Consider the following 12,625-nt stretch of genomic DNA (forward strand, 5'->3'; position numbering starts at 1 on the left):
TAGATTGGACATTAGGAAGAACTTCTTCAAAGTTCAAGTGGCCAGGGTCTGGAACGGGCTCCCAAGGGAGGTGGTGCTCTCCCCTACCCTGGGGGTCTTCAAGAGGAGGTTAGATAGGCATCTAGCTGGGGTCATCTAGATCCAGCACTCTTTCCTGCCTATGCAGGGGGTTGGACTCGATGATCTATTGAGGTCCCTTCTGACCCTAGCATCTATGAATCTATGAATCTATATATAGAGAGCGAGAGAAAGAGGCAGCAATCAGTTGAACAATGTAAATTGGAAGCCTACCAGTGTATTTATCATCATAATAAAATGAATTCTAAATATGTATATGTTTTGCTATTTGCCTTTGGTTTTCTTACTATAGAGCAGTTAGAGTTCCACAGGCAGGCAGCGTGCTTCAGCACCTGGGTGAGGGCCAGCCATAGAGATGCTCTGGCTGGCTACCAAAGCATCTCTGTGGAGGACCCAGCCTCTGGGTTGCCTCGGGGCACAGTCCTGGACCATGCCTTACCCCGCTTTTTTTGCCTGGGGTATTTTTTTGACCCTTGGATATCCAGGGGTCTAATTTTGCCCCATGCTGCAAATTTGCAGCATTGTGGTACGTTTTTTTTTCCCCTGCATGTGCCTCTTGCAGCATCTCAAAGAGCCTTGAGACGCTGCAAGAGGCACATGTGTGCTTGTCTGGACGTACCCGACTTGTGGGGCTAAAGTCATCTGGTATCCCAACACTTACCTCCAAATATAAGATATCTCAGGTGACAATGAAGACCTCGTTCCTTTTTTGTATACATAGGTTCTTCTGGGAACCTATGTGGGACAGTTGGGGGAAATATCAATTTTACTATGTAGTATGGAAACTACATAGTTAAAGGATCTAATTGCAATATTAATATTTGTTAAAGAGTACTCCCATATTTGTCAAAGTTTTGGTAACTATAGACTAATTTGTAAAATCTGATTCATAGATTTCATAGACATTTGGGCTGGAAGGGACCCCGGAGGATCATCGAGTCCAGGCCCCTGCCTGGGAGCAGGAAGTCAGCAGGGTCATAAGATCCCAGCAAGATAAACATCCAAAAGTGTCTTGAAGGCATTCAAAGTGAGTGCTTGAACCACCTCCGGCAGTCTATTCCAAACCTTGGGGGCTAAAGAACTTCTTCCTTATGAACAGCCTGAAACTGTCACAGAGGATCTTGTCATCCCTTGGGGCACTCTGGGATGATTCATAATGATGAATAGTTATTTTCTAAATAATCCCAGTTAATTCAGTGGATATATTTGTGTGAATATCTGTTCCCAAATGATTGCACCATTTTCTAATACGAAAATTAAAGGCATTGCATTGTGTTTTTGCATTGCTTATTTGGATTTGATCATTTGGTGTGAAAATGATAAAAAAAAAAATTCATAAAAACACCAGACAGAGATTCCAACATGACTGAAATATTAATCAAGAGACATATTTGGGCCCTTCCATCATAACAACTCAATCCAGATTAATTCAGTTAGAAATAGAAAATCTCCAGCAGAGATCTGTGTTATGGTAATATTTATATGTCTCATTTGGTTATTTGTAAAATAACATGTTGATTTCAAAGTACTTACATACATGGTTCTGAGTTATATTGACCCAGGATGCATGTTCTTTTCTAGGCTTGCACTGACCTCAGAACTTGCTTAATTAGTGGATGCACTGCAAAAAAAGGCAACCGAGGCTGCTAACACACGTTACATGTAAAATGAGATTAATTGCACCTTAAATAGTAATCCATCTATGTGTTTGAGTTAATTTATGGTATGATAATACAGGAAAGGAAGCACAACTTTATTCCACATATAATGTGTAACAACTTTGTGGATCATTTATATCATGCCTTAAACAGAATGTGTGGCAGGTTGGGGCTGACCCATAACAGAGAACAACGCTCAGCTGAGTGTCAAGATCTAGTATGGGGTAGCCTTAGGGTTCAGGACACAACTGTCCCTCACCTAACCAGGCAGGAGGGAGAACCAGTTCCTGGACTCTGGACCCCTACCTCCTGTCTTCTCCCCTCCCCATCACAGATTCTGGGACCTATAAAACTGTGTGTGCAGCCCGATGGCAGCCCAATTCTGGGGTCCCCATGCACTGGGATGAGCAAAACCCGTGTGTGCTGCCCTGTTGGGGTTTTGACAATTAATTGTCAGTTGGGTTGTGGACTGCAATGGGGCTAGTTCCAGACTCTGGTTTTGTTCCAAGCCCCAACTGACAATCAGCTGATTGTCGGCATCTGGCTTTCAATTTACTGGTGCAGGGGAAGCCTGGGATCATTATTCCTTGTTCTCCCTACACTGGTAAGTGAGGCACAATTATGATCTAATTCCCAATCCCCAAACTGTATATCCTGCCATGAATGTGTGGCTTGGCAGGAAGCACAACTGTTGGCATCACAGATCAGATCCCATCATGCCTTTAAATAAATGTCTGCCCATGGCCTTAGAAATATTTGGGCCTAAAGGCTTTGTTGTTTACAAAAAATAGTGTCCAGGACTTAATGTATAAATACTAATGCACATTGTATAGCAGTAAATAAGTATCTTAATTTTACAGAATAAGTAACTGATCTACAGAAGTGACGTACAGTAAAATCCATTATCCAGCATGAGTGAGGAATGCTGGTTATATAAATATTCTGGTTATCTGAAGGCAGATAATGCAGTGTGGGAGGAGGGGGAAAAAGTGTGATGGCAGCCACATGTGGAGTGGTGGCAGTGCAGGGTGGTGGTGGCCACCACGTGCAAACTTTCTCTGCCCCCCCACTCCCCCCCCTGGGTCCAGCTGGAAATTCCAGTTAGTAGAGTGTTCCAGTTTGTAGAATGATGGATAACAGGGATTTTACTGTACTTGTGAAATGACTTACCACCCTCCACCAAAAAAATCACACAAGACGTCATCAGCAAATCAAGAATAGAACCTATATCCTGACTGCTAGTATGTGCTCTAACCAGATCATACTGGGTGCATCTACATGCAATGTTTACTGTAAAGTCTCAATGTCTACATGTGCAGCCCTATTAGGCCACAGTAAACTAATTAACTTGGCTGTAGGTTAGTACTTGTAAACACAAGTACTATCCTATGGCAAAATTATTTACTCTGATGCAACACATGTATAGGCGCTGATAGGGCTGGATGGAGTATGAGGGTACTTGAATGTGGGGGCTGTCTGCCAGCTAGCCCTGCATTGGTTGAGCCTGGTCGGAGCAGCCCCAGGTTGGCAGGCTGACCTCTTAGGTCCCCTACCAGCTAAAGCTGTTCTGATGTGGTCCCAAACACATGTAAATGCGGTGCCTGAGAGCAATAAATCCGGCATGATATGTGTGGGAATTTATTGTGTTGTATTAATGTCATGTGTAGACAATGTCATGTGCACCCACTTAGGTGCAGAAAGTTGAATAGTATTAAAATTAAAAATGTAAAGCTTATCGTTTTAACAGTGATTTAAACCATGTTTGAAATGCTAATTGCCATAGAACATTTTGGATGCAAAGGGTCCTATATAGATTAATTAAAATTCTGTTTACTATTGTTTTTGTTTCCATGTGATGTGTCCACTTTATTTTTTATAGGTCTCAATTTATTTCCTCAGTAAAGTATAAAATTATAAAGTTACAGGCAAATGCAGTGAAATGAGTAGTTGCAAAATGCCTGTAAAATAGTTTGAAAAAAAATATAACTGTCTGTATGTGTGTGCATAACTCCTGGTATGTGCCTCTTGTCTATCTTCCCTATACATCCACATATTTTAACTGCTCTGTCTAAGTAGAGGTTTATGTTCACTTGACTAACGTAGTAACACCTCAAACAATTTTACCAAGTGCCAAGTACAGTAAGTAAGAATGCAGAAGTCATGCAGAGGTCATGCTTTTGTAACAATGCAAGACGTGTCTTGAATCTTGCTGGCCTATGTGGTGTTTTCCCTTGGCCTTTTTTTCCTTGTTTTTCTATAAGTAGTTATGATTTAGAGAACTGATACTTTGAAAGGTTCATTTAAAACCTGAGGTGAAAAAAAAAAAGGAAATTAAATCTGATTTTTAGCACCAAACTAGCTTTGCAAAGTACAAAACATACACTGAGAGGGAAGCAGCAATAATTTGATAAAATATGAGAGGTATATATAGAAATCATCCATCCTTTTTTTCCCCCTGGTATTTCAGTCCAAGTCTGAAATATTACCACCATCCATATCATACTTAAAGTTATAACTATAGTTTGAACAAACAATGCATTATTTACTGTGAGTAAAGATAAAATTGTAAATCTCATGAGATGAAGCAGCCCTGGAATAATATAGCTATCCTTTCTCATATCATTATTTGCAGATTGTCCCCTTGTACTTTGCGATTCTCTTCTCAGTTAGAAGTTTCCCTTTGTGACAATTTTTGTATAACTCTGGTTCTCTGACTCCTTCATCAAACATTTGCATGTGACAGTCTCCATAACCCCACACTGGCATTTTCATACAGTGGAGACATTCATGAAAGGACTGTGAGAATGTATTTAACAAGCAGAGTTGCCACATCGATAACACCTTAGGCAAGTAACCCCTTCTTACATATCCCTTTTAAGGATTGAGGTATTGACCTTTTAAAGACCATGGGAAAGTTCCTGCAGTGGACTTCTCTTTTTATAACTCTATTAGCTTTACTTTGGTTTCAAGGATCAATTTACCCCTTGAAGTCTCCCTCTAGCTCTTGTTCATCTGCTCTTGATGCAGCTCTCTCCAGTTTATAGTCAGGCTTCCAGTACTCCACTTGCAGTTACTTTCCCTGTCACCAGCTGTGTTAGTCATAGCAGCCATTTCCCATTGGCTTGCTCATGTTTCCTGGCTGTACGCTTGCCTCCACAGTGAGTAGTTCCCCCTTTAAACTCAGTTCTTGACAGCCTGCTTGATGGCTGCTTCCTCTGAGGTTTCTTCAGGTTTCCTAAATATTGCTAGAATTCCATTACTCAGTCCTATACCTTTAAGCTCAGTCATTTATGGGTTTCTTCTTGGACTCAGCTTTCCCTCTTTCAGGTCTTGCTGCTTCCCCTCTCCTCTGCACATAACTCGAAATCTAGTTTCCAGGCTACTCATAGCTCTCTCTCTAGGGTCACTTTCTATTCCTGTTATTGCATCTCAACATTGATAACTTCCGGTTACTGTTTACTGAAGTTCAGGCAATACCTTCTGTTGGTCAGGTCCTCATCCAGGTCCCTGGATGAACTAGTGATCAATCCTACTCCACCAAGTCATGCTGCATTTCAGGACAAATATTTTCAGACCAAGCAGCTCATTACACTACTGTATATAGGCAATAGGTTAAACAGTTCTTTTTTGGTAACTTTCTTTCCATGGTAGCTGGGGTGGTATGTGCATAAAAGCACACAGTTGACAGCACAGGGGTTGCAAGTTCAAGGCGATAGAAGAAGTACTCACAGTGTGGCCTTGTCAGATTCTAAGAAATCTGGGAATTCTGTTAAATAGCTTGTCACAATGACATGAAAAGGAAAGAAGCTTTTCCATCAAATATTTTTAAAACTCAGACTTAGAAAAAAAATCTATTAAGTTATCCAGGCTATCTACCTCAATTAGACTAGTCATGTGACGGTAACAGCTTCGAGGCACCACTGACCTAAGCCTTATTTGAATGATCACCTTAATGAGAAGAGAAAGGTAACTAATCACTGATATTAGACAATATTTAATCTGTCAATGTTTGTTTTATCAAGGGTTGTCTTCAAAGCCATACTTTGTATATTTCATTGCAAATTCTGTATGTGCCAACTCAGTCATAGAGGCAAGCAGCTGCAATCAGCACTTTCATTTGAATTCAAAAACTAATAATGGGATGCACATGCATGTGGTAATTACTAACAAAATAATGATATGGTTGTTTCTGGCCTTAAGCAGGCACACAAAAAATATGTCCAAAAGCTCTCATTGACATAGTTAGAGATAATTGAATTTTATTTGCAATTTGAAGTACTATTACAACATACTGATTTTTGTAATGATTACAGTTTGGAAGATGACTCATTTTTGGCCTGAAATTGCTCTCTTCTCAGTTCCAGGTGCAGGACACAGGTGCCTGCCTTGTTTCTAATTGGTGGAACAGGAAATGCCCTGGATGGGTATTTGTAGAGTAAACATACCAAGGATTGTTTTTCCTCCATTCCCCTGGTTGGCGTAGTTTTCAGTGTATAAGCACTGTGTCAGGGTGTTGTCTGCAGTGCTGCTGCAGACAGTGCTTATCCGTTGGACACCTCGGTGTTATACAAAGAATGACCACTGGCTTGGTTCAGTGGCGCAGTCTTGGCCAGGTTGTCTACAAAGCACCCATTCACTATCACACATACCACAGGTTACAAGGGGTTAGCCTTCAATGCGGGTAGTAAGGCACTGGCACAATTTTCAAAATCTGTCCCCTTGGCCTAGCACACAGTTCTAAAGCAGGGGTGTCCAACCTTTTTGAATGTGGGGCCGGATCACGAACTTTTTATCACCCAGTGGGCCGGCAAGACCTCACAAGAAGTGGTATCACATCAGGAAGTGATGCCACGTGACCTTTGACACCAATGAAGGTGCAGGAAGTGACAATGAAATGGGTCTGGAAATGTGGTTTAAAATCCAAAATAAAAACAATATAAAAGCTAGAATGAAATAATACCAAACACTTGAGTAAAATAAACACTTCCACTTCTACTCACTTCTCAATGAATGAAAGATGCGTAATGCAAGTCGATGGATCAAACGTGGAAAAGATATCAGCCAGAGTGGAAACTACTCAAAGCAACAAAATATGGGCATTTTTGGGAATAATCTTCAAGAAGATTTACTTTTATAGAATTAATAACTTGTTAGTAACACACCTTTAACAAGTAGTAACAAATTGAACCTCCAATCCCGCACAAAGAGAAACAGAAGCAAACACAATCCAACCACTGGACAGTATTTTTACAAAGATTTTTTTGAGTGTAGTGTAGGCCCTGTAGCTAATAGAGCCAAAATTAATTTTAGTCATAGAAAGACTAGTTTGGCAGAGACAGGTGAAGTTAAAAACAACTCACCAGTTCAAAATCACTATTTTATTACTGTGTAGTAATACTGTGGTATCAATATGGACCCGCACCCATCAGGTATAGTCATAATATGTAAGGTACAGCCTGACATGTGCAGGTGCTGCCATCATATGCCAAGTGCAACCTCAAATGCTGATGGGGAGTCAGGGCAGGACTTAACCCACTCCTTAACCTACATCCTGAATTTTGATTTCAACCAATGGTATCAAAATTATCAAAATACTCCTTGCCACTGGGATTTTTTAAATTACAGCAAAGCAGATTTAGATCAAATCTCAGGAAAAATGTACTCACTGTAAGAACAACAGGACAATGGAAAATGCCTAGGGAAGTTGTGGTTTTCAGAAAGTATGTATGTTTGGTATGGCTTAGGAACAGGACATCATTTTTCTGTGGAGGGGGTTAGACTAAATTAGGGCTGCCCAACTGACTACCTGCAGGCCACATGTGGGCCAGGATGTCGCCTACAGTCTACATGGGGTTTGCAAGCAGTTAATATATAGGGCATGGGCCTGGGCAGCCACCTCTCTCACTGCTATGCAAGGAGGAAAGGCCTGTGGGGGGAGGAGTGGTCCATGTCCAGCTAATGTAGCCTGCATGGCTGAGGATGGGGGTCTGCATGCTGCTGGAGCAGCCTGTTCAGTGAGGGGATCCTAGGGGCCCACCCCCACAGCGTGCAGCCTGTGCAACACATGCTGGTGTCATCTGGGGCCCACAGCCTCACCAGATCTGAACAGTCCTGGACTAGCTTATCCTTGAGATCTCTTCCACAACTCTGCAGTATATGCCTACAATTTCTATTTAATTAATGTAGACATGCCCTAAGGATATGTGTATGATGATACTGAGGTACCTGTCCAGGTCTATGGTCTTGTCCATACCACCCAACCATCCACAACAAGAGTGCCTGAGCTTGTGTCCTGGAGTAAGTTCAGCTTGAGCATTCAAGTTCTTCTTAGCTTCCAGTTACATATATCAGTAACTGCCTGACTTCATACATGACCAATGTACAGTGTAGTTGCAGCATAATTGCAAGCTCCAGGGTGAGAGTACAGCAAGTCCACTGCAAGTGAACTCACAATTACATTTTCCAATGTCTTCCATTTTTCCTACAGCTTTATAACACTTTAAAAAAAAATATTTAACAGCTTATTTGCCTCGGGGAGTACTCCAGAGTCTCAGCAAAACTTCTACCACCCCAGAACTACCCAAGACTGCAACCTGCTCCTGCTTTGCTGGTGTCATCAAGACTTCCTGATGTACAGCTATCTAGCAAGGGGAGCACAGCCAAGTCTTAGTCAATAGCTGGAGGGAATAAAGCAAGACCTGTGATTTCAGCCAAAATAGCTGCAGAATCTATCAATGTAATTAACTTGAACTAGACCTAGCTATGGTACATAAGAAACTTCTCCACCAAAAGGCAAAAGATACTAATCAAAGTGATCAAACATAATGCTCAACTTTAATGTCTCTGCCATGAAGAACTGCATGAAGTGCTTGTCAATACTCTGGGTATAAAACCCAATGCCTCCCACAACACAGGTTCATAGACTGAGCCACAGAATACCTCTTTGTGTAGACTTACCTTAAAAAATGTAGAAGAATGTATAACACCCTCCTTTCCTCATGGCACTTATCATAACTGTATTATAGCATAAATTTATGAAGATGATGATGATTTTACTATTTGTATACCAAGATTATTCACCACAAGTAAGTCAGTAGGAACAGTTGTGTAAGTCCTATATGGTGAGTAGGAATTGCAGAATTAGGCCTTGTATATTCAATATAAAAAGATTACCTCCCAATAATTTATAAGGATATTTACAATATCCTTATTCTCGCATAACATTACTCTGGAAATGCATCATGTCTGATTAGCAAATAAAAACCTCCATTGAACAATCATCAAAAATTTACTGGTAATTTTTTTCCCAATTTTATTTTTTCTTTGTACGAATTTGCTTTTTAGACTTCAGAGTTTTAAAAACAATATTCCATTTTCAGATGCATGAGTCCTATATCCTGCTTAAAGCAATGGATGCTATTACACTTGTCTGGAGGAAGAATTTAAATGTCTCTGTAAGACCCTATTAAAGATAATTATTTAAAGAAAGGCTTTTTTGTAGAAGAGAACTCTGACTCAATGTTTGATCTCCCTCTGGTGGCTCTAAAGCAGCAGTAATATAACAGTCTTAATGCTTACCCAACAAACATTAATTCCAAGAAAACTTTTTGATGAATGTTAGTTTTTTTAATGTAGAGGCTACCCTGTCACGGGGTCTACTGCCTGACTAAAGGGCATAGTTACTAGAGCTGTGCGAAATTTTGACAGGTGTTTCATTTTGAAGGTGTTTCAACGAGTTTCAAGCTCAAAAAAGCAAAATTGAAACAAAACAAAAGGCTTCAAAACAGCTTTGAAACAAAATGAGGGCACTTAAAATGTTATGAAACATTTCAAGTTACAAAGCAGCCCTGTGGCGGGAGGTGGGGGAGAGCCAGGACTGTGCTCCGAGCAGCTCTGCCAGCCCCATAGAGCTCAGCCTGGAAGTGGGAGCCAATGGCAGAGCCACTCTGAGCACAGCCCTGGCCCGTGGCTCTCTGACACCTCCCACTACCAGGCTCAGCTCCATGGGGCTGCGGAGCCTCACGCTACCAGGCTGTGCTCATCAGGGCTGCATTCCGAGCGGCTCCGCTATTGGCTCTCCTGCCACCTCCTGCTGCTGAGCTGAGCTCCATGGGCTGGCGGAGCCACTTGGAGTGAAGCCCTGGCTCTGAGCACAGCCCTGGTGAGCACAGCCTGGTGGCAAGAGGCTCCAGAGCCCCACGGAGATGCACCTGGCAGTGGGAAGCAGTGGAAAGCCACTGGCCAGGGCTACGCTCAGAGCCAGGGCTGCGCTTGGAGTGGCTTCGCTACTGGCTCTCCCACCACCTCCTGCCACTGAGTTGAGCTCCATGGGGCTGGCGGAGCACTCGAAGCACATCCCTGGCTCTCCCCCACCTCCTGCCACGGGGATGCACTGCAAGTGGTTCTGCCAGCCCCATGAAGCTGAGCCTGGTGGCGGAAGGTGGGGAGATCCACTGGCCAGGGCTGTGCTCAGAGCCAGGGTCGCACTCCAAGGGGTTCCACCACTGGCTCCCGCCACTTCCCGTCACCAGGCTCAGCTCCGTGGTGCTGCACAGCCTCCAGCCACCAGATTTTGCTCACCAGGGCTGCACTTGTAGCCAGGGCTGTGCTCCAAGCAGTTCTGCCAACTGCATGGAGCTCAGCCCAGTGGTGGGAGGTGGCAGGAGAGCCAGTGGTGAAGCCACTCAGAGCGCAGGCCTGGTGAGCACAGCCCAGCAGTGAGAGGCTCTGCAGCCCCACAGAGCTGAGCTTGGTGGCAGGTGGCAGCAGAGAGCCACTGGCCAGGGCTGTGCTCAGAGCCAGGGCTGCAGTCGGAGCAGCTCCACCACTGGGTGTCCCCCGCCTCCTGCCGCCCAGCTGAGCTCGAAGTGGCTCTGCCAGCCCCACAGAGCTCAGCTCCACAGCCTGCTCAGGGGTGTGGGCCCCCAGATCTGCACACAGGATGACAGAGGCTGCCACTGCTGCCTGGGGCCAGTGGCAGCAGCAGACTTCCTGGCCCAGTCCCAGGCAGCGGTGGCAGCCTCCTGTCGTCCCACATGCAGATCCAAGGGCCCACACTCCCAGGAAGAGTCTAGCAGAGCCTCACAGCCCTCCTGGGGTGCAGGCTCCCAGATCTGCGTATGGGATGACAGCAGGCTGCTGCTGTTGGCAAGTGGAAGAGTTTTGCTCTCAGCACCTTGAGATGCAGTTTCCCAGAACCCCCTCCATTTATCTCCTTGAAACTTGGCAGGCTTCATGCCCTCAGAAGGGGCTACCATTCCTGCAATGTTCATCTGAATCAGGCAAGAAATTACAAAGTTATAGGCATTTTCATGATTCCCCATTATAGCCTATGGGCTAAACATCAAAACGCGTCAAAACAGCGAAACAGTTTCACCTAAATGAAATGGAACCTTGCTTCGAAATGAAACAAGATGACTAGATGAAACACTGTTCCTTCGAAACAGTGAAACAGAAGTCGAAACAAGATGGTGCTGTTTCGCACAGCCCTAATAGTTACTTGTAACAGTGCAGTGTGTCCCAGGGTCAGACAGCCCTACTGAGAGAGCTGAGTTGTAGGGTATTTGGATAGAGAGGGAGTGTCTTGCTAGGAGCCATAAAAAGCTCTAGAAGTGCAAGCAGGGAGGGGAGGAAGTAAGTGGTGAGTTTAACTACTTGCTGCCATAAGAAGTCATGCTGCTGGGCTGGGACTCAGGGCCAAAATTTTCCTTCTTGAGTGTGTGGGGCAAGGCAAAAGGGTTAGGTCTTGTTTGTATAACTCAAGGACTGTGTTGCTTGAAGGACTCGTGAGAAACTTCTCAAGGGCAGAGCTAACCTACAAGAGCCAGTAGGCTAGATAACCTACTTACATTAATCATTCCTGGATTCAAGCCTGCAGGCTGATCCTGCCAGATGGACTCTGACACCCTTACAGAATCTCTTAATGGAAGGCCCCATTATATTTATGGTTAGAAAATGATATTTAGAGGTTTGTTTTTAGGAACTGGAATGTAGGTAAAGTAGATATTGTATTACAACAATGGTCTAGGGGAATGGCAAGGATTAAGTGATTTCTAAATTCCTGTTTCTCACACAGTTTCACAGCCTTCAAGGCAGACAGGGTGTCTGAGGCTAACATATGTATACATCCTGGGAAATTAAAAACATCCAAACTTTATTTTCATAATAGAGATAGGTTTGGCTTCAGGGCTCCAGGGCTGCAGTGCCCACTTGCAAAAATCCTTGGGATTTCTGGTTTGGAATGAAATGAACAAATTGAGGTGTGTGCATGTGATAGGTTTTTGAAGATAGGATTTTCACTGACAAAACAGAATGTGGACAGCATGATGGCCCCAAGGAAACCAATCAGCGATACTCAGAAATGAAGAGTCATCAGAAGAAAACGAATACAAAAGGAGGAGTTTTCAAAACAGCAAGTTGGCATCAGCCCCTGACCTCCAAGTTTGCTCATGTTGGACATTCAAGCAAAGAACCTCAAGGTGGCATTTACATACTGGCTGGACACACTGCTTGCCTCTGGGAATTTGGGTAATGTATGTCGTAATCATTTTGATTGCTCTGCTTGAATTACTCTTATTTCCTATCACTGCGTATCAATAAAATTTGCCTATTATCAACTGGAGGAGTTGTGGTCAGTCTGGAGGTTGTGCTTTCTCAGAGCATGGTATCAGGGATGGGTTGTGAATCTAGCGCCAGCAGATATAAGGCTCACTCTGCAAGGTTCTTAATGTACGATTGCAGAATAAAACATTTGGGATCTGATCCTGGTTAGTTACCCAGGTGTAAAACTAGAGTAGCAACACTGACTTTAATGTCTTAGTGCTGGAGTTATGCTCTTTCTTAAATCTTCCTAAAACATACAATTGAATTACACCATAACTTAAGGGCTT

The sequence above is a fragment of the Alligator mississippiensis genome, chromosome 3 (assembly GCF_030867095.1).
Source record: "Alligator mississippiensis isolate rAllMis1 chromosome 3, rAllMis1, whole genome shotgun sequence".
In the NCBI taxonomy this organism is placed as follows: domain Eukaryota; kingdom Metazoa; phylum Chordata; order Crocodylia; family Alligatoridae; genus Alligator; species Alligator mississippiensis.